The sequence below is a fragment of the Bufo gargarizans genome, chromosome 11 (genome assembly GCF_014858855.1).
Source record: "Bufo gargarizans isolate SCDJY-AF-19 chromosome 11, ASM1485885v1, whole genome shotgun sequence".
NCBI lineage: Eukaryota > Metazoa > Chordata > Amphibia > Anura > Bufonidae > Bufo > Bufo gargarizans.
The window spans coordinates 38,150,851-38,174,815 of NC_058090.1; the positions used below are offsets into that span (position 1 = coordinate 38,150,851).

Consider the following 23,965-nt stretch of genomic DNA (forward strand, 5'->3'; position numbering starts at 1 on the left):
CACCTTAAATATGTTTCTAGGTTTTGGTTGGTACGCTCAGTCTGTCCATTCGACTGAGGATGGAAAGCTGAGGAAAAGGACAAGTGTACCCCCAAACGGGAACAAAAAGCTTTCCAAAACTTAGAAATAAACTGGGTTCCCCGATCCGAAACCACATCGGAAGGGACCCCGTGAAGCTTCACGATTTCACTGATAAACACCTGAGCAAGAGTCTTAGCATTAGGAAGTGCGGGTAGCGCAATAAAGTGTACCATTTTGCTAAACCTGTCTACTACTACCAAGATAACTGTTTTACCCGCAGACAAAGGTAAGTCAGTGATGAAATCCATTGATAGATGTGTCCATGGCCTATTGGGGATGAAAAGTGGCAATAAAGACCCTGCTGGACGTGTATGAGAGACTTTCGCGCGTGCACAAGTAGAACAAGTAGACACGAAATCCATTACATCCTGACGCAACCTTGGCCACCAAAAACGACGAGACAATAGCTCCAAGGTTGCTTTACTACCCGGGTGCCCAGCAAGTGCCGAATTATGATGTTCCTTTAATAGTTCAAGACGCAGGTTTAACGGTACAAACAATTTCTCTGAGGGGCAAGAGGCCGGGGCGTCCCCCTGGGCCTCTAACACCTTTCCCTCTAGAACAGAGTGTACAGCAGAGACAACCACTCCTCTTTGTAAAATAGGTACCGGATCACTAACATTACCCCCTCCAGGGAAACTACGAGATAATGCGTCTGCCTTGGTATTTTTTGCCCCAGGACGATAGGTGATTACAAAGTTAAATCTGGTAAAGAATAGCGACCACCTAGCTTGTCTAGGGGTGAGACGCTTAGCCGATTCTAGGTACAGAAGGTTTTTGTGATCCGTAATCACCGTGACGGGGTGGATTGCTCCCTCTAAGAAGTGACGCCACTCTTCAAACGCCAGTTTAATCGCCAACAGTTCCCTATTTCCAATATCATAGTTCTTTTCTGCTGTAGATAACTTTTTGGAAAAGAAAGCGCAAGGACGCCATTTGCCAGGAGACGGACCCTGAGACAATACAGCCCCCACTCCCACCTCTGACGCATCTACTTCAACAATAAAAGGCTGGGAGACATCAGGTTGAATTAGAACAGGTGCCGAGGTAAATCTCTCTTTTAGAGAGGAAAATGCAATTTTAGCGGCGTCAGACCATTTAGAAAAATCAGTCCCCTTCCTAGTCATGTCAGTAAGGGGTTTAACGATCACTGAATAATTTTTAATGAACTTTCTATAGAAATTTGCGAAACCCAAAAACCGTTGTAGAGCTTTAAGGTTCTCAGGAAGATCCCAATCTAAAATTGCCTGGACCTTCCTAGGATCCATACGGAAACCTGAAGCAGATAATAGATATCCCAGGAACTGTATTTCCTGAACGGCGAAGACACATTTTTCAATTTTCGCATATAATTTATTCGTCCGTAGGACCTGCAGTACTTGCCTGACATGTACTTCATGTGTTTTCAGATCAGCCGAATAAATTAAGATATCATCTAGGTATATGACTACAAACCTGCCGATGAGATGACTAAAAATATCATTAACTAAATGTTGGAAGACAGCAGGGGCATTGGTCAGACCGAAAGGCATGACTAAATTTTCATAATGCCCCTCAGGGGTGTTAAAAGCTGTCTTCCACTCATCCCCTTCCTTGATACGAATCAGATTGTAGGCCCCCCTAAGATCAAGTTTGGAGAACCACCTAGCACCCGCAATCTGATTAAAAAGGTCAGGAATGAGAGGAAGAGGGTATGGGTCTCGGATGGTTATCCGGTTTAGCTCACGGAAATCTAGGCAAGGACGCAGGCCCCCATCTTTCTTTTTAACAAAGAAAAACCCTGCAGCCACGGGTGAAGAAGAGGGTCTGATGTGTCCCTTAGCCAGACTCTCGGAGATATAATCTTTCATGGCTTGTCTCTCGGGACCCGAAAGATTATACAACCTGGACTTGGGTAATTTTGCACCGGGAATCAGGTTAACCGGGCAATCATAAGGACGATGAGGTGGTAGCTTCTGACAACCCTTTTCAGAAAAAACGTCCTCAAAGTCCGAAATAAATGTAGGTAGGGAAGCTATGGAGGCGATTAAGCAATTGTTATTTAAGCAATTCTCTCTGCAATGCTCACTCCACTCCAATATCTCCCTGGCCTGCCAATCCACCACTGGATTGTGCGCTACCAACCAGGGAAGACCCAATACCACAGGAGAGGGAAGGCCCTCCAGAACGTAACATGAAAGACACTCATTATGGTGGTCCCCTACCCGAAGGTGTAAGTTATGGACAATGTGAGTGAGGTTTCTCTGAGACAGAGGAGCAGAATCAATAGCGAATATGGGAATAGGTCTCTGCAGCGTACAGAGAGACAAACCCATAGTGCGGGCAAAATGGGCATCTATCAAATTTACCCCTGCTCCACTGTCTAGAAAAAAAGAAATAGACTCCGTCTTAACACCAAAAACAATAACCGCTGGCAACACAAATTGAGATGTTCGTATGGAGGAAACGTATACCCCCCGGCTGACATCCTCCGCACAGCCTGGGGTTAGTAGTTTTCCGACGGTCTTTTGTTTTTGAGAAAGGAGGGACAGACATTAATGAAATGACCCCTCCCCCCACAGAAAAAACAAGCCCCCCACCTACGGCGAACCTCAGGAGGACGGACCTGACGAGAAGTTCCTCCTAGCTGCATAGGCTCATCTAAGTCAGTACAGACTAACTGCTGCTTGGGAGAGGTTACCGATTGCTCAGGAATTTTCGATCTCTCCCTAAGACGTCTATCTATTCTGATAGAGAGGGACATAACAGCATCAAGGGAAAGGGGGGTCTCATACAGCGCCAGCGCATCCTTAACCCTTTCAGATAACCCAGAGCAGAACTGACTCCTGAGAGCCGGGTCGTTCCACTGAGTATCCGTAGCCCACCTACGGAACTCTGAGCAATATTCCTCTGCTGGCCGATCTCCCTGTAGGAGTCTCCGTAACTTCGACTCAGCCAGGGCGACTCGGTCAGGGTCATCATATATGAGACCCAAAGCCCCAAAAAATCTCTCCACTGACCGGAGAGCCTGGGAACCAGGGGGTAACGAGAACGCCCAGGATTGCGGGTCCCCCTGAAGCAGGGAAATAACAATCCCCACCCGCTGTTCTTCATTACCTGAGGAGTAAGGGCGCAGCTTAAAATATAATTTGCAGGCCTCACGGAACGTCACAAATTTGTCCCTTCCCCCAGAAAATCTGTCAGGAAGAACAACCTTGGGTTCTGTAACAACCTGGTTACCCATAGCAACCGCTGGGCTTGCGGTCTGCTGCATTTGCTGCTGTTGTTGGAGGACAGACGCCTTCAATCCTGCCACCTCCAAAGACAGGCCTTGAAGCTGTTTTGCCAAAGCAGCAATAGGATCCATATTGGATTCTAAGTAGAGAAAAAAATTATTATTATTATTTTTTTTTTTCTCAAAAAATAAGGGCCAGTTATAATATCACGATCGGCGTGACTATCACATACGTGACACAGAGGGAGGGAAAGAGGAAGGCCCTGCCCAAGTGAGAGGGAAGGTGGTGACCCCTGACTCACCTTGCGGCTGGCACCTGGCTGCCCTGACGTCCCTAGACGGGTTCCTCACCCGTACGCCGATCACGTGCCTAAAACCCTGGCTTTCCCTAAGATGAGCCCTAGATAGTGAACAGGGCGGTGGGAACACTAGTCCGCACCACTAGCTCTAAAGGAAAACACCAAGGGGAGGACAGACAATACAGACTAAACATATAATCCCAGGTGGGCGACAACAGGAGACAACAAAAAGCCCAACAGGGATCCGGAGGGTAGCACTCTGGAACAACAACCAGGATTCACAGCTCCAGTGGGTCAGTATAGATGTCCAGGCAGGAAGCTCTATAACTGGCAACTAGAGAAGTGTGAGAGGAGAATATAAGGAGGTTGGGAGTGGCAGACAAGAAACAGCTGAGGAGGAGAAGCTACGGATCCCTGAGTGAGACAAAAAGGATAGCAAGGCAAACACAGAAAACAATCACTAAGAAACAACGTGATCTTTAGACATAGAGCGCGCAGCCACCCGCTGCGACTTCCTGACCCCGGGTATAACGGAGTCAGACGTGGCTCTTGACACCCTCGTGACACATGGCCACTGATGCTGGATTGAAAGGTGGTCGTAACCATGGAAACGAGAAGTGTATAATGTGATGGAAAAATTTGTCTAGCCAGCAATGGAAGTAATATGCATAATAACAATACATTAGGAAGTGGCTTGTATTAATTTTGTCTATATGATAAATGCAATTTGCTGAGGTGAGACAACCCCTTTAACCCAACTGGTGCATTCAGGTTCAAGATCCTTTTAGGCTATGTACACTTTTGGGGGCAAATTTTCTATGGTTGCATTTTACTCATTTTGGGCTAAAAATAATTTTGTCCATTAGCCTTAATTAAAAAAATATTGAACCGTTCTGTCACAAAGGGTTAACAGTTTTTCTAGCTGTGTGACTGGTGCTTTCACTTTCGTCATCTAATAACCCTTATCTCTAAATTAATAAAAGATCATAAACCGTTATTTAAGACACAATTTTAATCAGTAAGATAAGACTTGAGCTAGGAGGTCAGAGATCAGAGATAAAGAGCCCTCAGCTGAGCTGCCTGACAGAACAGAGTGAAAATTTAGAGCCTGCTATTAGAGAAACTGAAGGCTGCACAGAGAAAGAGGTTCAAAATTTTTAATAAAGACCAATTGAAAGATGCATTTTTAGCTCAAAATGAGTACAATGTAGTAATTAAAAAAAATTGCCCCCCAAGGTGTACATGGCCTTTAAGTGGCACTCAATAGTTTGCATGAAGCAGAAGAGGTTAATTCCAAAAAGACAATTCGTCGCCATGATTCAATCTGCCAAAGGCACTAAATTGCATCAGTCGAGTGGCACTACATTCAGCTATTTCCCAGTTGGTACGGATAATATGTCACTTTGTAAAGCGTTATCCACAAGGACAAGGAGATTAATTATATTGTGGCATTCATTATCATATCTGACATTACTGGAGGAAAGCAGGCCCATCAATTACACAGTGACATCTTTATGCAGTGTAGCAGTAGACTGCAGCATTTGTCTGACCTGACACACAATGTCACCTCGTGATGTCATCGCTGAGGGTCGTCCCCATTTTTATCCGCCTCACGTGTCAGGTATGTTATTCACTTACATATCATATGGCTTCCCCTATTTCACAGCTAGATTTCATATAAGAATTTCCATATTGTTTTCATACGCTGTGCGCTAAAATGATATGGTAATGAGGCATCGTTCGAGGATTTCTTTATATCCTCTTGTATGTCCTCATGGTAAATAGAAAATGTGGTCTCTAAAAAAAAACTATATATCCTGTTCATGTATAACTTTGATCTATGGATCGTGGTGGTGACCGGGGTGGATTGAGAACTTAAAGGGGTTTTCCGGAAGTAGGTCATCAATATAGGATTGGTGGTGGGTCCGACACACGGACTGAGGCGCTTCAGCGAGTGCTTCAGCCTTCTCTCAGCATATCAAGCACAGCACCCGTACATAGTATTGTGGCTGTGCTTGTGCAGTAGTCTGGGAGAAGCTGTAACGGAGGATGGGAGTGGTAGTGGCTCTGGCTGTCACAGTCAATCACGGTGGCTTTCCTCGCACCATTAGTTCCTAGGGCCATGCAGTGAAGGCACACCCTTTAATTCCCTCAGGGACACCCTGTTTCTGGGGCTCGGGTCTGATGATAGTTGGGGTGCCCGTGATGTTAAGTGTCTATATGGGTGCAAGGCTGGCCTGCATATGGTGTCGGAGTCAGAAAACCAGGTAGAAGAATAAATGTCTCTTTTACTTAAGTGCAAAATGAGAGCTGCAATACAGTTCCAACTGTACAGAGTGCAATTCTTTTCAAGATAGCGGTGTTTGGATTTAGGCAAGGATGGGAGTTATGGCCCTCTTTCCTCTCTATCTTGCTAAAGGCATTAACAGTGGTAGTGTCCACTGCGGGACACAGGGTCTTGAAAGAACAGCTGGCCAGGACCTGTCCAAATGTGAAGGATGTCTTTACGGTGTCCCTCACAAGCAGCAAAGTCTTAATGGCTGTGGTAGCAGTTTACCTTGCTGACTCTTATGCTTAGCCATTAGTGATGAGCGGCAGGGGTCATATTCAAATTCGCGATACTTCGAATATTCGTTATATTCTACGATTTTTTTACTCGAAAAATCGGCAAGGTAATGATCGTGTAATATGCGAATTTTTATAGCAAATTTTTCAACTTACAACTATTAGACAAAGAAGATTATAGCACTATATTAGCTAAATTGCTCTATATTCGTTTTTTTTCGAATATTCGCTATATTGCTATATATTCTTGTTTTAGAATATTACGAATATTCTAAAAAACTAAGTTATAGCAATATAGCGAATATTCGAAAAAAAACGAATATAGAGCAATTTAGCTAATATAGTGCTATAATCTTATTTGTCTAATAGTTGTAAGTTGAAAAGTTCGCAATAAAAATTCGCATTACGAAAATTCGCAAACAACACTACTCATAAAGTCAAATATACTGCAGCCTTCTCATTGGCCCACAAGCTAGAAGCAGGGAGGGATTGTGTGTACTGATAAAAAAAAAAAAAAATCGAATATTCAAAATTACGAATATATATCACTATATTCTAAATATTCACGAATTTTCGAAGTACCTATATTCGCGATAAAAATTAGAAATTCGAATATTCGTGATCAACACTATTTAGCCATGCAGATTCTAAGTTCTTCTTTATCTTGCTCTCTTTCTCTTCTTCCCTTTCTGTAGATCTCTGAAGCTTTCTGGGTCCAAGGAAAAGGAGCATGAGGCAACAGCTTCCTCTCTCTCTGAACTCCAGTCTAGAATGACTCCATCTAGGGGTGGAGCCAGCCTCCACCTAGCAGCCTGCAAGGACTGAGCCAGGATTATTAACCCTGGTTGTGCCATCTATACCATGCTATGCTGGATATACATTAGGCTACTTTCACACCAGCGTTTTTTCTGGATCCGGATCAGCAAAAACGCTTCCATCATGATAATAAAACTGTCTGCATCCGTTATGAATGGATCCGGTTGTATTATCTTTAAAATAGTCAAGACGGATCCGTCATGAACACCACAGAAAGTGAATGGGGGACGGATCCGTTTACTATTGTGTCCGAGAAAACGGATCAGTCCCTATTGACTTACATTGTGATCCGTCTTGCTCCGCACCACATCGCGGACAGAAAAACGCTGCTTGCAGCATTAGGGTCCATTCACACATCCGTGTGTGTTTTGCGGATCCATGGATCCGCAAAACACCGACACCGGCAATGTGTGTTCCGGATTTTGCGGACCGCACATCGCCGGCACTTAATAGAAAATGCCTAATCTTGTCCGCATGAATAGGACATGTTCTATTTTTTTTCTGGATCGGAATTGCGGACCCGGAAGTGCGGGTCCGCATTTCTGGATCCGGGCACTACATCGCGCAGCTTCATAGAAATGAATGGGCCTGCAATTCCGTTCCGCAAAATGCGGAACGGAATTGCGGACGTGTGAATGGGGCCCTATTCTGTCCGCGATGGGGACGCAAACAAATGGAACGGAATGCATTCTGGTACATTCCGTTTCCTTCAGTTCAGTTTTGTCCCCATTGACAATGAATGGGGACAAAACTGAAGCGTTTTCCCCTACTATTGAGATGCTATGACGGCTCTCAATAGCGGAAAGGGAAAGCGCAGATGTGAAAGTAGCCTTACATGACATGAAATTACATTGCACAACATAACAATACATTTGCAGATACCCTCTGCTCTGGGCTACTGCACTTAGTATTGCAGCCTAGTCCATTTATATGAATCACTGGCCTAGGAAGAGGCTGCAGCTCTCGGTAGAGTGCCGCGGTCTCTTAAAAAAATCGGAAGGGGTGCTGGGAGTCGGACTTCCACAAATCTTATGTGATCTAAGCAAGGGGCCAGTTTGGCCCCGAAACACTTCGTCCATCACCTTAAGGCCTCATGCACACGACCGTTGTTTGGGTGGCTCGGATGCGGACCCATTCACTTGAATGGGGCGGCAAAAGATGGGGACATCCGTGGCTTCGTTCCGCGGCCCAGTAAAAAAAATATAACATGTCCTATTCTTGTCTTCCCTTTTTTGCGGATCCACGATTTGCGGACCGCAAAAACCGGCACGGTCGTGTGCATGAGGCCTAATAAAGAGATCTGTTTTGGATATCTGTTGGCTATACTTACCTGTACCAAGACGAGTAGCATGCAAGTCCTTTTAACTTTCTGTCCTCCGCACTGAACTCGTCCCGCTCTGGGACTGATCAGAATGTACGCAAGCCCGCAGTACATCCCTTCTGCCATCAGGAGTGCTGTGCCTCTAGCACAAATTCATGAGGCAAGCCTACAATCTATCAGCCCCGATTTCTCTCCAGTTGGTCTTGCCTATTGTCACGAGGGTGTCAAGAACCACGCCTGACTCCGTTATACCCGGGGTCAGGAAGTCGCAGCGGTTGGCTGCGCGCTCTATGTAAGATAGGGCTGTTTCCTTATGGTAGCTTTCTGGGTTTGCTTTGCAACCCTTTTTGGCTCACTCAGGGATCCGTAGCTCCTTCTCCTCAGCTGTTCCTTGTCCAGCACTCCCAAACCTCCTTATATTCCCCTCTCACACTTCTCTGGTTGCTAGATATAGAGCTTCCTGCCTGGACTTCTATACTGACCCACTGGAGCTGTGTTGCTGCGTTCTCTGGTTGTTGGTCCAGAACGTTTCCCTCCGGATCCCTGTTGGACCTTTGTGGACTGCTGTGGTCGCCCACCTGGGTTTATGTGTTTGTCTGTATTGTCTGTCCTCTCCCTGGTGTTTCCCTCTTAGTGTCAGTGGTGCGGACTAGTGATCCCACTACCTAGGGCTCATCTTAGGGAAAGCCAGGGTTTAGGCACGTGATCGCCGCACGGGTGAGGAACCCGTCTAGGGACGTCAGGGCTGTCAGGTGCCAGCCTCAAGGTGAGTCAGGGGTCACCACCTTTCCCTCTCCCTTGGGCAGGGCCTTCCCTTTTTGTGACGCCGGTCATTACACCTATGTGCGCGTCCCTGGTCCTCTGTCCTGAGGATAGGTCATCAATATTCTACTGCTGGAAAAACCCTTTAAAGTGAACCCTGTAAAATAATCTAAATGTGACCCTATATTGTAAGGGAGTCTAAATGGGCAGCAGGTGGGGCCAACACGAGTAGGCCGAGTCAGCAAACTGTCAGCCGTAGCCACATGGGCGTTAGATGGGTCCAGTGCAAAATACAGTGGAATAACCCTTTAACCCTCAGAGAGAGAGTGGAGTCGTTTTCACTCCAGAACAACAGACTCCGGCAGCGCAGGGAGAAACAAAAAACGGCGTAAAATAACTATATAAATTTGGTATGGCTGTAATCGTACTGATCCGCACAGTGAACACTGTAGTAAGAAACCACAAAACAACCTTGGTGGAATTGTTTTTTTTTTTTTGCAATTTCCCAGCACAAGTTATGTTAAATTAGGCTACTTTCACACCAGCTCCGTCATAGGGGCTCAATAAAAAAATAAATGCTTCCGTTTTGTACCCATTGATTGTCAATGGGGACAAAACATAACGGAATGCTCCAAAATGTGTTCCGTTTAGTTGCGTTCCCATATTGGAGAGCAAAACGCAGCATGCTTTGGTTTGCTTTCCGTCCTGGGATGCGGAGCAAGACGGATCCGGCATGACCCCCAATGCAAGTCAATGGGAACAGATTTGTTTTCTCTGCCACAATAGAAAACGGATCCGTCCCCCATTTACTTTCAATGGAGTTCAGGACGGATCCGTCTTGGCAATGCTAAACATAATACAACCGGATCCGTTCATAACGGATGCAGGCGGTTGTATTATCAATAATGGAAGCGTTTTTGCTGAACCCTGCTGGATCCAGTTAAAACGCTAGTGTGAAAGTAGCCTGAAATGGTAAAGTACTAAATTATCCCACAATGGCTATGTGAACGGAAAATTAAAAAAACTGCTACTTTTAACGCTTGCATTGTTAATTCCGGTATTGAGATCCGGGAGAGGATCTCAATACCGGAATTAAACGGATCCGTTTTTATTTTGCACATCAGAATGCATCTGTTCCGTTAGGATGCAGCTGTGTGAAATCAAAATGGAAAAAAACTGATCCAGCACTAAAAAAACATCTATCACCATTGACTTTCTGTGCCTGATCCGTTTTTATGACCGGACACAAAACGGAATGCTGCAGAAACGGAAGGCATCCTGAACGGATCTCTTTCAATTCAGAATGCATGAGGACTAAATGGAAATAGTGTGAAAGTAGCCTTAGGCAGGGAGGAAAAAATAAAAATGCAAAAACGAAAATGTGCCTGATCCTTAAAAGAAATGTTTCATCAGAAAATGACCTGTTTAAACCATGTTTTTTTTTGTTTTGTTTTTTAACATATTTTTAAAGAATTTTTGGTGATGTTATTTTTAATTTTCCATGTCAATATCTATACTTAAACAAAAAACATAAAATCCAGCAGTTTTTGCACTGGGCACTATGTACAGAGCAGTTTACTGTAGTTATCTTCTTATCTGTTACTCTAATTCTGCCTGTAATGACATCACTTCTGTGTATAGATAAGACAGGATCCACCATTCACAATAGGTGATTGTCAGAGCTTATCTGTTCCTTCCTTGTACAATGACCTCTGCACAGTCACAGAGCCTACCTAGGAAACTCTCCCATAGAAGTCAATGAGGTCCCCTCCTGACCATTGTGTGTATGGACCATGGGGCTGCTGTAAAGCAGTTTTCTTAATGCCTTGTAAATACGGCTCAGGCAAGATGGCCGCCCCCATAATCATATTGAGGAAACAGAATTCCGTGGCATCCGCAAAAATATAGAATATGCTATTAGGGCATGCTGGGAGTTGTAGTTTTGCAACAGCTGGAGGGACACAGGTTGAGCATCCCTGTTTTATATGGTGCACTGACTAATTTTGTTTTTGCATTATATTCTTGATTTATCTAAGATATTTTTTTTTGACTGTGTAGATAACATTCAGAACATATTTTTCTTCCAGTTCCGTTCTTTTTACAGGTCCATTCATTTCAATGGGGCTTGAAAAAAAACATAACTCTGTGTGCCTTTCATGTCCGTTCTGCAAAAAAAGAAATAAAACATGTCCTATTCTTGTCCGTTTTGCGGACAACAATAGGTATTGTTACAATGGATCCTCAAAAAAAAAAAAAATGGATGCAACACAGACGTCACACAGATGTCATCCATTTTTTTTTTTTTGCGGATCTGTGTTTTGCGGACCACAAAATACATACAGTCGTGTGCATGAGCCCTTACAATGATTACCCTGTACAGCACCTATTACAGGCCCAGTACGTACATCCCCTAGAGACACATCATCTAACCAATGGTGAGAAATCCCCGGCACTCCAGCTGTTGTGAAACTACAACTCCCAGCATCCATACTTGCTCTGCTCTTCACAGAACTCTCATAGAAATGAACAGAGCATGCTAGGAATTGTAGTTGGTCTCTCCTGTTGACACCACAGGCCAAAGTTTGAACACTTTGGTTATCAGGAATATAATGATCTCTGCAAAAGCTCCTAGAACCAGACATGGCGGCCGGCAAGTAGCGGAGACGCAGCCACAATATGCCCGAAAACCGCGCTGCCTAAAAAACCCTATGGTCATTAGCAAGAAGCAAGCGCTTTTCTCAGGACCAAATAGAAAACTGCCGCGGTTCGCACGGTGCAGGTTTTTGTCCACATTACGTTTCTTGCAAAGAATCACATCCGATGCATTTTGATTCCAACTGAACCGAACTGCAAGGGAGCAGTTTTTTTGCCTGTTTCCAGCGATGTCCTGGTCCCGGTCTGGCCTCTTCACAGCCCCACCACTCCCAAGGGGCAAGGATGATGTAAAAACGCCAGTGGCAAAAATATTTGGACACACAAGCTTTTAAAAAGTCACACAATGGGGTCTGGCGACTTTTTTTTAACCCCAAAAACGAATGTAAGCTTCGTAAAAAATGATCCCCTTAGTCTTTATTCACACTTCTTCTAAAAACTTCAGAGCAGCTCCCTTGAGACACTTGGGGTACCTGGAGACAGGTGCAGGTTTAGAAACATATCCGCACGTGCGGTTTTCTCTGCATTTCCATACCAAAATCCACATGTTACGTGCAGTTTTTGATGCGGATTGTGATGTGGTTTTGCCGCAGATCTCACCCTGCACGTCTTAGACCACCTGCAAATGAGCACCTACAGCATATCCGCAACAAAATCAGCATTTTCTGATTGGGAATTATGGTGCGGGTTAGATGTAGTTTAGCCGCACATCTCACCCTTCATTGGAAAAGGGTGAAATCCGCGGCTAAAACCAAAAACATAATAGACATACCGCAGATTTGGAAATCCGCAATGCAGGTCAATTTCCACATGGAAAAAATCCACAAAGCACGTATTTCCGCAACTTGTGCAGGTGGCCTTAGGGGGGCGCCACACGGTGCAGTTTATGAGCGTTTTTTCTGCGTGGATTTCATACAGAAAAAACACAGCGTAATACCAGCAAAGAGATTACACAATCTCATGTACACTTTGCTTTTCTTAGGTGCGGAAATCAACCGGCCGCGTGGATTTTGAAATCTGCAGCTTGTCATTTGATGTTGCTTTTTTTCTTGTGCGGATTTAACCCTTTTCAATGGAAGTGGAGAGATCTGCTGCAAAATCGCATAAATCTGCCCCAAAAACCACAATGAATATGTGCTGCTTTTGGTGTGGTTTTGTTGCGTAAACTCGTGCGGATCTTCTGCATGTTTACCCGCACTATTTTTTTTTACATAGTTTACCCCTTATTTAACAGCTGTTACACAGGTGCACGGTCCCAATGATTTTAAATGGGGTCGGTCAACACGGCAAAAAATAGGACATGTCCTATTTTTTGACGGCCGCCATTCACTGGTCGCTAAAGGTTAAGGGTACGACCACACGGCCATGCTGCGTTTGAGTACCACGTAACCATACGGGCTGCAGCAGGCTCTAATTAAACTAATAAGTCCGCACTGTTTAGTCGGTCTGTATTGTTAATGGCCATGCGACACCTTCAATATGACCATACAGACCCACTTAATGCACCTTTGAATGGGTCCGGACTGTTGTGCGGCCGTTCCGTACATTGGGGACCGCAATTGCGGACCCCAATGCACAGGCAACATCTGTGCAGCGGGCCGGACCCATTCAACTTGAACGGGTCCATGGTCTGTCCGCTCCGATCAGAAGCTGCCACTGCCACCAATGAGGAGGAGGGACCCTGTGGCCACTGCGCTACCAATGATTTTAATACTGGGGGGAGGTGGGGGGGTCGGGCGCACTGTGCCACCAGTGATAATTAACCTTTAATACAGGAGGCGGGTGCTGGCAGCAGAATCACATAGCTGGGAGCTACCATTAGCGGCAGTTAACCCCTTAGGTGCCGCACCTGAGGGGTTAACTGTCGCTGATTGTGGCTACGTGATTCTGTTGCCGGCACCTGTATTTGTATTAAACGTTAACTTTCATTGGTGGTGCCCGCCCCGCTCTCTCATTTGTGGCAGCGGCGGCACAGGGGGAGGGAGAGAGTGACTCCTTCCCCCTGTGCTGCTGTGGAGAACACGGAGCGCGCTGACAGCAGCGCGCTCCATGCTCTGTGATACTAGACTGCGCAGTAGCGAAACCTAGTATTGAAAAAAGGCAAATCCCAGTATCGAGGTCGATACCAGACAGTGTACGGCGCTGTGCTTGGTGAGCTAAGAAGACAGCGGCACTCACATGAGCGCTTGTGCCTTCTCAAAACAGCTGATCGGCGAGGGTCCTGGGTGTCAGACCCCCACTGATCAGCTACTGATGACCTATCCAGAGGGAAAACCCCTTTAAGCCTGTACAGTACATGCCACACGACAGCGCCATGTGGTCGCACCATAAGCTCTGCTACAAAATATTGTTGGCGATGTAGCAATGTAGTTCAGAACAGGATCCCTGTGCGGCACTGGCAGATGTTTCCGTATCATTTTAATAATCTCGTCGCTGTATTGTGTACTGAACTGGACTTTCCCTGCACCAAAATGATTATTAATAGCACCTTTAGATTTATCTTCACCTGTTTATCTTCACCTGACGAGACCCATGAGATTTATCAAACTGGTGTAGAGTAGAACTGGCCTAGTTGCCCATAGCAACCAATCAGATTCCACCTTTTATTTGTCAGAGTTCCTTTGGAAAATGAAAGGTAGATTGTGAAATACGTAAACGGAATGCACACGGCACCTTCTGTTTTTTTTGTGGACCCATTGAAATTAATCGTTCCGTATATAAAAAAAAAAAAATAACGGACACGGAAAGAAAATACGTTCGTGTGTAAGAGGCCTAATGCTTGTGGTTTGTTTGGCAGCTGCATTATTTGTGGCAGTCGTTCTGGTGTCTTTTTTTGTACACAGTGGGGGTCATTTATCAAGGACCTGCGTTTTACACCGGGCTTTGATATCCCTTGTGCTACCAGAGGACGCACTTAAAGGGGTTGTCCAGACTTTTTCTATTGATGACTTATTCTCAGGATAGGTCATCAATATCAGATTGGCGGGGGTCTGGCTGTTTGAGGAGACAGCGCCCTCCTGTCCGCTGCTGCAGTCTCCTAAACATACAGCAGCGAACAGAAAGAGAGATGGGAGACGGCACATGCACACTGCGCGCGCCGTCTCCCCGTACAGCTGATCAGCAGGCACACCGGACCCCCACCGATCTGATATTGACTACCTATCCTCAGGAAAGATCTTCAATGTTATAAGCGCGGAGAACCCCTTTAATTTATGACAAGGTGCAGGTCTCGAGATAAATTAGGCGCATCCTCCACCATCCCCTGTACTGTAGATTTTAATAGTCATTTACAGGCATAAATGTTGGTGAATTTGCCGGGGCCGATGGTCTCGCCTCCACCATACCCAGTGGCATGAATCGCGCAAAATACATTGCGTAAAACGGGCCGATACGACTTTTAATTATCATATACAAAAGCAAAACACAGCTCATCAGTTCTGGACTCCAGATCCAGCAGTCAATCCATGCACAAACACTGACCTGCTTACATATCCAAAAAATTATAAGTTCAGCAAGAATAAAAACTTCTCCTTTATTAGTACATATTAAAAATCCATCTTAGGACACTTTTACCTCTTAATACACCGCCGACGCGTTTCTGACACACACTGCTTCCTTAGCTATGGCGTCATGACTAAGGCTAGTTTCACACTAGCTATTTTAGATCCGGCACAAGCCAAATATCGATTTAAAGTTTTCTTCAATTCAAAGCTCATATCGACTTTAAAAGGATATGCTATAAGAGACTTTTCACATTATCAGGATTCCTGTGGACACTTTATGAACATGTTGCGCTCCCAGTGAATACACCTACAACATTTTCAGTGACATTCAGTTTTACCAAATTGGGATAGAGTGCTAGAAGATAATACCCCCTCTTCCCAAATAAAAGCATATACTTGAAGTTTTTTGGTGTGATACATATTATTGAATTTATCAACACTATTGAGTCATATGAATATAGTGTCGATCATATCTACCATAATATATGTGACTGTAATGTTGTATATTATTGCTACATTGTTCTTATAATTTTTATTACTTGTATTTTATGGGGATTTAATAAATATTTTCTGCACATGTCAATCTGGTTGCCAAGTGTATGAGTGCTCGCTCATTACTCTATTACAGGAATATGAATATGCTGGATACCTAGGCCCTTATATCCCTATAAGGCCTCATGCACACGACCGTTGTGTGCACCCGTGGCCGTTGTGCCGTTTTCCGTTTTTTTCTGCGGCTCCATTGACTTTCAATGGGGCCGTAGAAAACTCGGCTTGTGCACCGTTTTTACACCGCGCCCGTGACCCGTGTTTCGAGGCCGTGAAAAAAATATAACCTGTCCTATTTTTTTCACGGCCAACGGTTCACGGGCCCATTCAAGTCAATGGGTCCGTGAAAGAACACGGATGCACACAAGATTGGCATCCGTGTCCGTGATCCGTGGCCGTAGGTTGCTTTCATACAGACGGATCCGAAGATCCGTCTGCATAAAAGCTTTTTCTGATCTAAGTTTTCACTTCGTGAAAACTCATTTCCGACAGTATATTCTAACACAGAAGCGTTCCCATGGTGATGGGGACGCTTCAGGTTAGAATATACTGAAAAACTGTGTACATGACTGCCCCCTGCTGCCTGGCAGGTGCTGCCAGGCAGCAGGGGGCAGACCCCCCCCCCCCCCTGTTTTTAACTCATTTGTGGCCAGTGCGGCCGCCCCCCCCCCCCCCTCCCTCCTCTGTAGTTAACTTCTTGGTAGCCAGCCCCCCCTCCCTCCCCTGTAGTTAACTAATTGGTGTCCAGTGGGCCCCCCCTCCGTCCGCTATAGATAACTCATTGGTGTCCAGTGGGCCCCCCCTCCGTCCGCTATAGATAACTCATTGGTGGCCAGTGGGCCCCCCCTCCGTCCGCTATAGATAACTCATTGGTGGCCAGTGGGCCCTCTCCCCTCCCACCCCCTCCTAATTAAAATCGCCCCCCTATCATTGGTGGCAGTGGTGAGTACCGATCGGAGTCCCAGTGTAATCGCTGGGGCTCCGATCGGTAACCATGGCAACCGGGACGCTACTGCAGTCCCGGTTGCCATGGTAGCTTAGCAATTTGTAGAAGCTTTATACTTACCTGAAGAGCAGCGATGTCTGTGACCGGCCGGGAGCTCCTCCTACTGGTAAGTGACAGGTCTGTGCTATAAGCAATGCGCCGCACAGACCTTTCACTTACCAGTAGGAGGAGCTCCCGGCCGGTCACAGACATCGCAGCTCTTCAGGTAAGTATGAAGCTTCTACAAATTGCTAAGCTACCATGGCAACCGGGACTGCAGTAGCGTCCCGGTTGCCATGGTTACCGATCGGAGCCCCAGCGATTACACTGGGACTCCGATCGGTACTCACCACTGCCACCAATGATAGGGGGGCGATTTTAATTAGGAGGGGGAGGGAGGGGAGAGGGCCCACTGGCCACCAACGAGTTATCTACAGCGGAGGGAGGGGGGGCCCACTGGACACCAATGAGTTATCTATAGCGGACGGAGGGGGGGCCCACTGGACACCAATGAGTTATCTATAGCGGACGGAGAGGGGGCCCACTGGCCACCAACGAGTTAACTACAGGGGAGGGAGGGGGGGCCCACTGGACACCAACGAGTTTACTACAGGGGAGGGAGGGGGGGGGGCGGCCGCACAGGGGAGGGAGGGGGGGGGCGGCCGCACTGGCCACCAATGAGTTAACTACAGGGGAGGGAGGGGGGGCGGCCGCACTGGCCACCAATGAGTTAAAAACAGGGGGGGGGGGTCTGCCCCCTGCTGCCTGGCAGCACCTGCCAGGCAGCAGGGGGCAGTCATGTACACAGTTTTTCAGTATATTCTAACCTGAAGCGTCCCCATCACCATGGGAACGCCTCTGTGTTAGAATATACTGTCGGATCTGATTTTCACGATGTAGCTCATATCCGACAGTATATTCTAACATAGAGGCGTTCCCATGGTGATGGGGACGCTTCAAGTTAAAATATACCATCGGATTGGAGAAAACTCCAATCCGATGGTATAAAAGAACTCCAGACTTTACATTGAAAGTCAATGGGGACGGATCCGTTTGAAATGGCACCATATTGTGTCAACTTCAAACGGATCCGTCCCTATTGACTTGCATTGTAATTCAGGACGGATCCGTTTGGCTCCGCACGGCCAGGCGGACGCCAAAACGACTTTTTTTTCATGTCCGTGGATCCTCCAAAAATCAAGGAAGACCCACGGACGAAAAAACGGTCACGGATCACGGACCCACGGACCCAGTTTTTGCGGGCCGTGAAAAAAAACTGTCGTGTGCATGAGGCCTAAGGCCCTGGAATAAGGTTGGAACCAGAGACAATCCATTCCTCCTCAGATGGACCAATGGAAGTCTCTGTCTCGGGCCCAGATACAAACAACAGGGAATATAACAAACACAAAACAATAAGAAAAGACAAGACTGGCAACTCCAGAAGCACCACAGGGTACAACGACCAGCTAGTTAGAAGGCAGGAAGAAAATCTATAAACTGCACCTCCAAGAGTGAGAAGCGGCTACTTATGGGAAGGTAAATTACCAACAAGCAACACCTGAAGCAAGGGCTGTGGCATTCACAGTGAACAATAAGATTCACACAATAAGATCCACAATGAACTTGTCAATTTAATCCACGAGTTGCCAGTCTCTCAGATCTCCTGGTACCTGCCACGGGAACATCCGTGACACTATAATGGAGACCAGCAGAGATCCGCCCGCAACCCAGAAAACATGCTGAGAATCGTCCGGCACAGTGGTTTTAATGGCCGGATCTCTGACGGTTAGTGGAGCCGGCGGGTGTCAGGTAGCATCCGACACTGCCAGATCCAGACATCTCCATCAGGTAGCTCCCTGCAAGAACAGCCTACCGGAGATGTCTAACGCTAGTGTGAAACTAGCCTAAGGACGCAGCGTAACACGTCAGCCACGTATTACGTGGTAACAGTAGTGGTGAGTCCAAAGATGGATTAATAATATGTACCGCTACAGGAGAAGTTTTATTCATGCTGCACTAACCATTTTTTCGACTTTTATTTATGACAGTTTCTGGCGTTATGCTCTTTGTTAAATGATCCCCCCCTTCCAGTGTGTCTCACCACTAGCTCTTCCTTCATGGTGTTTTTCCCCTACAGAGAAAGTGACATGAAAAAGACAGAAAAAAAGGCTAAGGGCTGTTTGACACGAGCGGATGCCATACGTAGAATCCGCAGCGTGAATGAGAGCCAAGCGCCGTTCCGGACAGCAGAGACACGGAGCATTAACATGATTGATGATGCTCTTTCCCTCTCTGTGATCTTTTAAATACAAAATCACAGTGAGATAAAGTTGTCTCTGCTGTCCCGAGCGGGGTTTGGCCTTCTTTCACACTGCGGATTCCACGCACGGCTTCCTCTCGTGTGAAACTGCCCTAAGAGCTCCAGCATGCTGCATTTTTTTAAATGGACAAAAAGACAAAAACTGTCACCTAAATCAAAAAAATATGTGTCCTTTGTTTCATATTTGCAATAGACCTACAGCTAAAATCTGAAGGTTTTACCACAAATAATGCTGTAAAAAATGGGGCAAAAAAATAACACGGCACTAAAAACACATGTGCAGAAAGACAAAAGCAAAAACCTACATGAGAAAGCAGCCTTGGATTTGTTTTTATTATAGCAAAACTTCTTTTTTTCTTCTTAGGGTGCTTTTACACTAGCGTTAAAGTTTTCTGATATTGAGTTCTGTCCTAGGATTGCAATGCATTTGTGAGATGAAATCCACAATCGGATCCGTCTACAAATGTTATCCGTTTGCGCACGGTTTTCCCAACGCCAGTGTGAAAGTTACCTTACTTAACACTTTACTGATCACCAATATGCCTTTTTACGACAGGGAAGGGGAGGGGTTTAGATCTCATAACAGCCGGGCTCCTGCTCTAACGGCACAGATTAGCAGACAATTGAAAAAATAAAATCCACATATCTGGTATAACCTTGTCCCAAACAATCTAATTATCACATAATTTATACCATTTGGTGAACGCCGTAAAAAAAAAACAATGCCAGAATTGCTGTTTTTTTCTTATCTGCCACAAAAAAAATTGAATAAATAGCGATCTAATGGTCTTAAAGGCTGTGTACACTTTCAGAGGCAATTTTTCATGATTGCATCTTAGACCTCATGCACACGACAGTTTTTTTAAGGTCCGCAAAAACAGGGTCCGTAGGTCCGTGATCCGTGACCGTTTTTTCAGTCCGTGGGTCTTCCTTGATTTTTGGAGGATCCACGGACATGAAAAATGAAAAAAAAATCTAAGTCAAGTTTGCCATTGAAATGATAGGAAAAAACGGACACGGATCACGGACGCGGATGACAATCTTGTGTGCATCCGTGATTTTTCACGGACCCATTGACTTGAATGGGTCCGTGAACCGTTGGCCGTGAAAAAAATAGGACAGGTCCTATTTTTTTCACGGCCAGGAAACACGGATCACGGATGCGGCTGCCAAACGGTGCATTTTCAGATTTTTCCACTGACCCATTGAAAGTCAATGGGTCAGCGAAAAAAAACTGAAAACGGCACAACGGCCACGGATGCACACAACGGTTCGTGTGCATGAGGCCTAACTCATATTTGGCTAAAAAAACATGTGTGACTGGTGATTTCACTTTCATTTTGTGCTGTCATCTAATAAACCTTATCTCTGAACTACTGAGAGGTTCATAAACACTTATTTAGACCACCTTGTTATCAGTAAGATAAGGACTGAGCTATAATGAGTGTTTATAATGTCAGAGAGCAGAGGTAAGGAGTCCATCAGATCCTGGCCTGACGGAAAAGAAAATCCACAGGGTGCTTCTCAGCTCTGTACAAAAAAAGGGTTCCATATTAAAGGGGTTCTGCAGTTTGTCCAAACTGATGGCCTATCCTCTGGATAGATCATCAGCATCTGATCGGCGGGGCTCCAGCTGCGCCGCGGCCTTCTCACTGTTTACCGCAGGCCCTGTGACGTCACGACTAGTATCAACTGGCCTGAACAGGGCTTAGCCGCGCCCAGGCCAGTTGATACTAGTCGTGACATGACTGCCTTCTCAAACAGCTGATCGGCGGGGGTCCGACAACCGGGAACCCCGCCGAGATGCTGATGATCTATCCAGAGGATAGGTCATTAGTTTAAACAAACTGCAGAACTCCTTTAAGCTCAAAATAAGTACAATGCAGTAATAAAAAATAATTGCCTCCAAAGGTGTACATAGCCTGTAAGGGTCCCACGATACCTATGAAAATTACGAGTTGTCCCATAAAAATCAAACCCCAACACAACTCCATAAAAAGAAAAAGAAAAATTATGGGTCTTGGGATGCGGTGATGCAAAAACATTTTCTTTTCTTTTTTTTTTCATATTTTTTTTGAAAGAGGGTTTTTATTGTGCAAAAGTAGTTCCGGTGGAGTTCACTGTATCGGGAACCGTGCAACGCCGGATCCCAATTTGCTGTAATTCAGCCGGACTAAAAATGCTGCGTGTAGTACTTTTTGACCAGCCAAAAGCCGGCATGTAGGCGGGATACAGAGAAGGAACAGACTGCTGACATTAAAAGCACAGATGTCAGCCCAGCCTAAAACGTAAAGAAAAACTATATACAGTATACATGATATGGCTAAAATTGTGCTAAAGTTATGTTATTTACTGCTCAAAGTGAATGTTGCAAATTGCAATGTAAAAAGGCAACGGCACAAGGCCCGGCTAGATCGGGATGTACGGGCCGGCACATGCGCATTAAGCGCTCTTGTGCCTCTGCCCATAATGGGGAAGGAAGTGCCCAGGTGCAGCGAATCTGTTGAACGGGGCTGGCGCAGGATTTCTCACTAAGAGGAGGACGTAATCAGAAGAACCTAGGGCGGGCCAGAGCGGTGAAAGGGGAGGGGTTTTGTATGAAAAGCACCAAGGGGCCTGGGCACTGGCCGCATGAACGCCGCCCCTGGGCACCTATGGAAGCAAATTAACATATTGAATAAAAGTGTTTTTCTAAGAAAATCGGCGATGGACAGCAATATGGGAGGTAGCATTCCAATATGGGGAATGTAATGGAGATCCTGATGTTAGTGTTCTATAATGAGGATTTTAGGTGAAAGACTCCCTTTAAAGGGTTACTGCCATGAGAAATAACATTATCTAGCTGACTGACATTAGCGATGTGCTGATGTCAGCAGTACATAACAGTGTTCTTTATAACGCCCTGCCTGCCGCCTTACTCTTAAAAAAAAAGACTTAAAATATGCTAACGAGCCTCTAGGTGCTATTGGGGTGTTGTTTTAGCACCCAGAGGCTCAGTCTATGCACCCTTTGGCACGCCCAGGTCCAGTTGGTTGACTTTCGAGTTCTCCTCAGTGTCCCGTAAATCCCGTGCCGTCCCGTTTAGTATTCGGCGTGGGCGCAGTGAGTGACGGACGCGCTCCTGCAGCCAGCTTCCTTCCTTCGGCAGCAGGCAGGGAGTTATAAAGCACACTGCTATGTACTGCTGACATCGGCCCATCGCTAATGTCAGTCAGCTACATAACGGTATTTCTCAAGACAGAAACCCTTTAACTTTCTCTACACGATAAATGCCGCTTACTGAAGTGACGCAACCTCTTTAACGTCCAGGGATGAGTTTTGTGCCCATACAGTCGCTCTATCGCTCATTGCTTTTACACACTGCTCGATAATCATGCAGCTTCGCTCGATTTAATGATCATTTACAGGATAATCGCCTCAGTCAAAGGTACCTTTAGGGCTGTATTACACCGACAGATTATCTGACCAATATCTGTCCAATCAGACCAATAGTTGGTGTGTGTAACAACAGATCTGTGTGTGTAAACGGCCGTCTGACCAATGATTGGTGAGATAATCTGTTGGTGTGACACAGCCCTTAGAAATTAACATTTAGGTCAATCAAATGGGTAGGGCCCCCAGCAGGGAGGGTAGGGGGGCCCCCAGCAGGGAGGGTAGGGGGCCCCCAGCAGGGACTGTACAACCCCTTTAAGGAAAAAAGGTCAAAGTATACATTTACAGATTTGTATAATCTTTACCTTTTAAAGGGTCTCTACGACAAAGTATAAAACTGACTTGGCTAAACAATGCACACCTCGGGGGTGATGTGGGCAGTGGTCTAACTAGTATTTCTGGTACACTAGCTGAAGAAATAGACACGTTTTTCCACATTTCACCCATTCTCATTTCCTTATAAGTGCAAATTCGCCCTTAGAAATTTCCGTGGCCTCTGTGCACAGCGCAGTGGCGTACATAGAGAAGTAAGGGCCCCCTAGACAGGACAGAGGGGTTTCCGCCTAAACCCTTTTCAATAACCCTTCGGCCATTCTTCCACTGCCTCATTTGCTAAAAGTTGTTCCTTTAGAGGGTAGAGTCCTGACCCCAGTAGAAGAGGGGGTGATCCTAACTGGGCCCCCTCTTGCCCTCTTTCCCCCTCTTGCCCTGGGCCCCTTAGCAGTCGCCTGGTCTGCCGCTTTGGTAGCTACGCCCCTGCATCAGCGTATGTCGGTGCTACAAGTAACAAGCATTTCTAGCTTTATGGCTGTGGGAAGCAGCAAAGAAAATCTCACATGCAGAAGTCCTGAAAAAAGTTGGGTGACAACCCCTGCGAGGGCTGTACAGTTGGCATTTTAGTTGGCAAGCGGGGGACGAGCGGTGGTCTCTGTGTGGATCATTTGATACATTGTATCTAATATTGAAGTTGTTTGCAAATAATCTGGTTACTGTTTAACATAAATCTGACAACACCCTGTGCCGGTCTAATATTATTATAATAATAATAATAATAATAAAGTTAAGGGTGCCAACCTGCACCCAGTCCCAGCCCTGGCACTATGCACCATAGAAATATTGCATTGTGGCCATGCCTTGCTGTTCCAGCCCTCATGGTTGCAAAAATGGGTAAAGCCAGAGCTGGCATTATGTCACCTTTACCCTTCTTTATACAATCAAAACAAACCGTAGTCAAGGTGGCAGCAGGAGAGGGAAGAAGGGAGGGAGGTGGGGGAACCTTACCAGCCAGCCTTATGTGCGATGAGCCTCTGGCATCAGGCATGCCCTGTGCCCAGCATCTTCTCCATGCCCTCCTACGATCGGATGGGTTTGGTATGGATCTTCCTCTCTCTGGTCTCCAGTGATGGACCCGCCCAGGCTGCTGCTGCTCTCCGGAGAGGGGCAGGTAGCACACATCAGTCTGGGAG

At 46.0% G+C, this 23,965-nt stretch overlaps 1 protein-coding gene across 3 annotated transcripts in view; it reads right to left on the minus strand.

Annotated features, from left to right (window-relative positions):
• The window catches only part of ARMH4 (armadillo like helical domain containing 4), a 136,651-nt gene extending 112,686 nt beyond the window's left edge, over positions 1–23,965 (minus strand). For all 3 annotated transcript variants that reach the window (XM_044272400.1, XM_044272399.1, XM_044272398.1), the window contains exon 1: positions 23,781–23,965. The gene's annotated coding sequence lies outside the window, so the exon portion shown is untranslated. The remainder of the gene's footprint in view (positions 1–23,780) is intronic.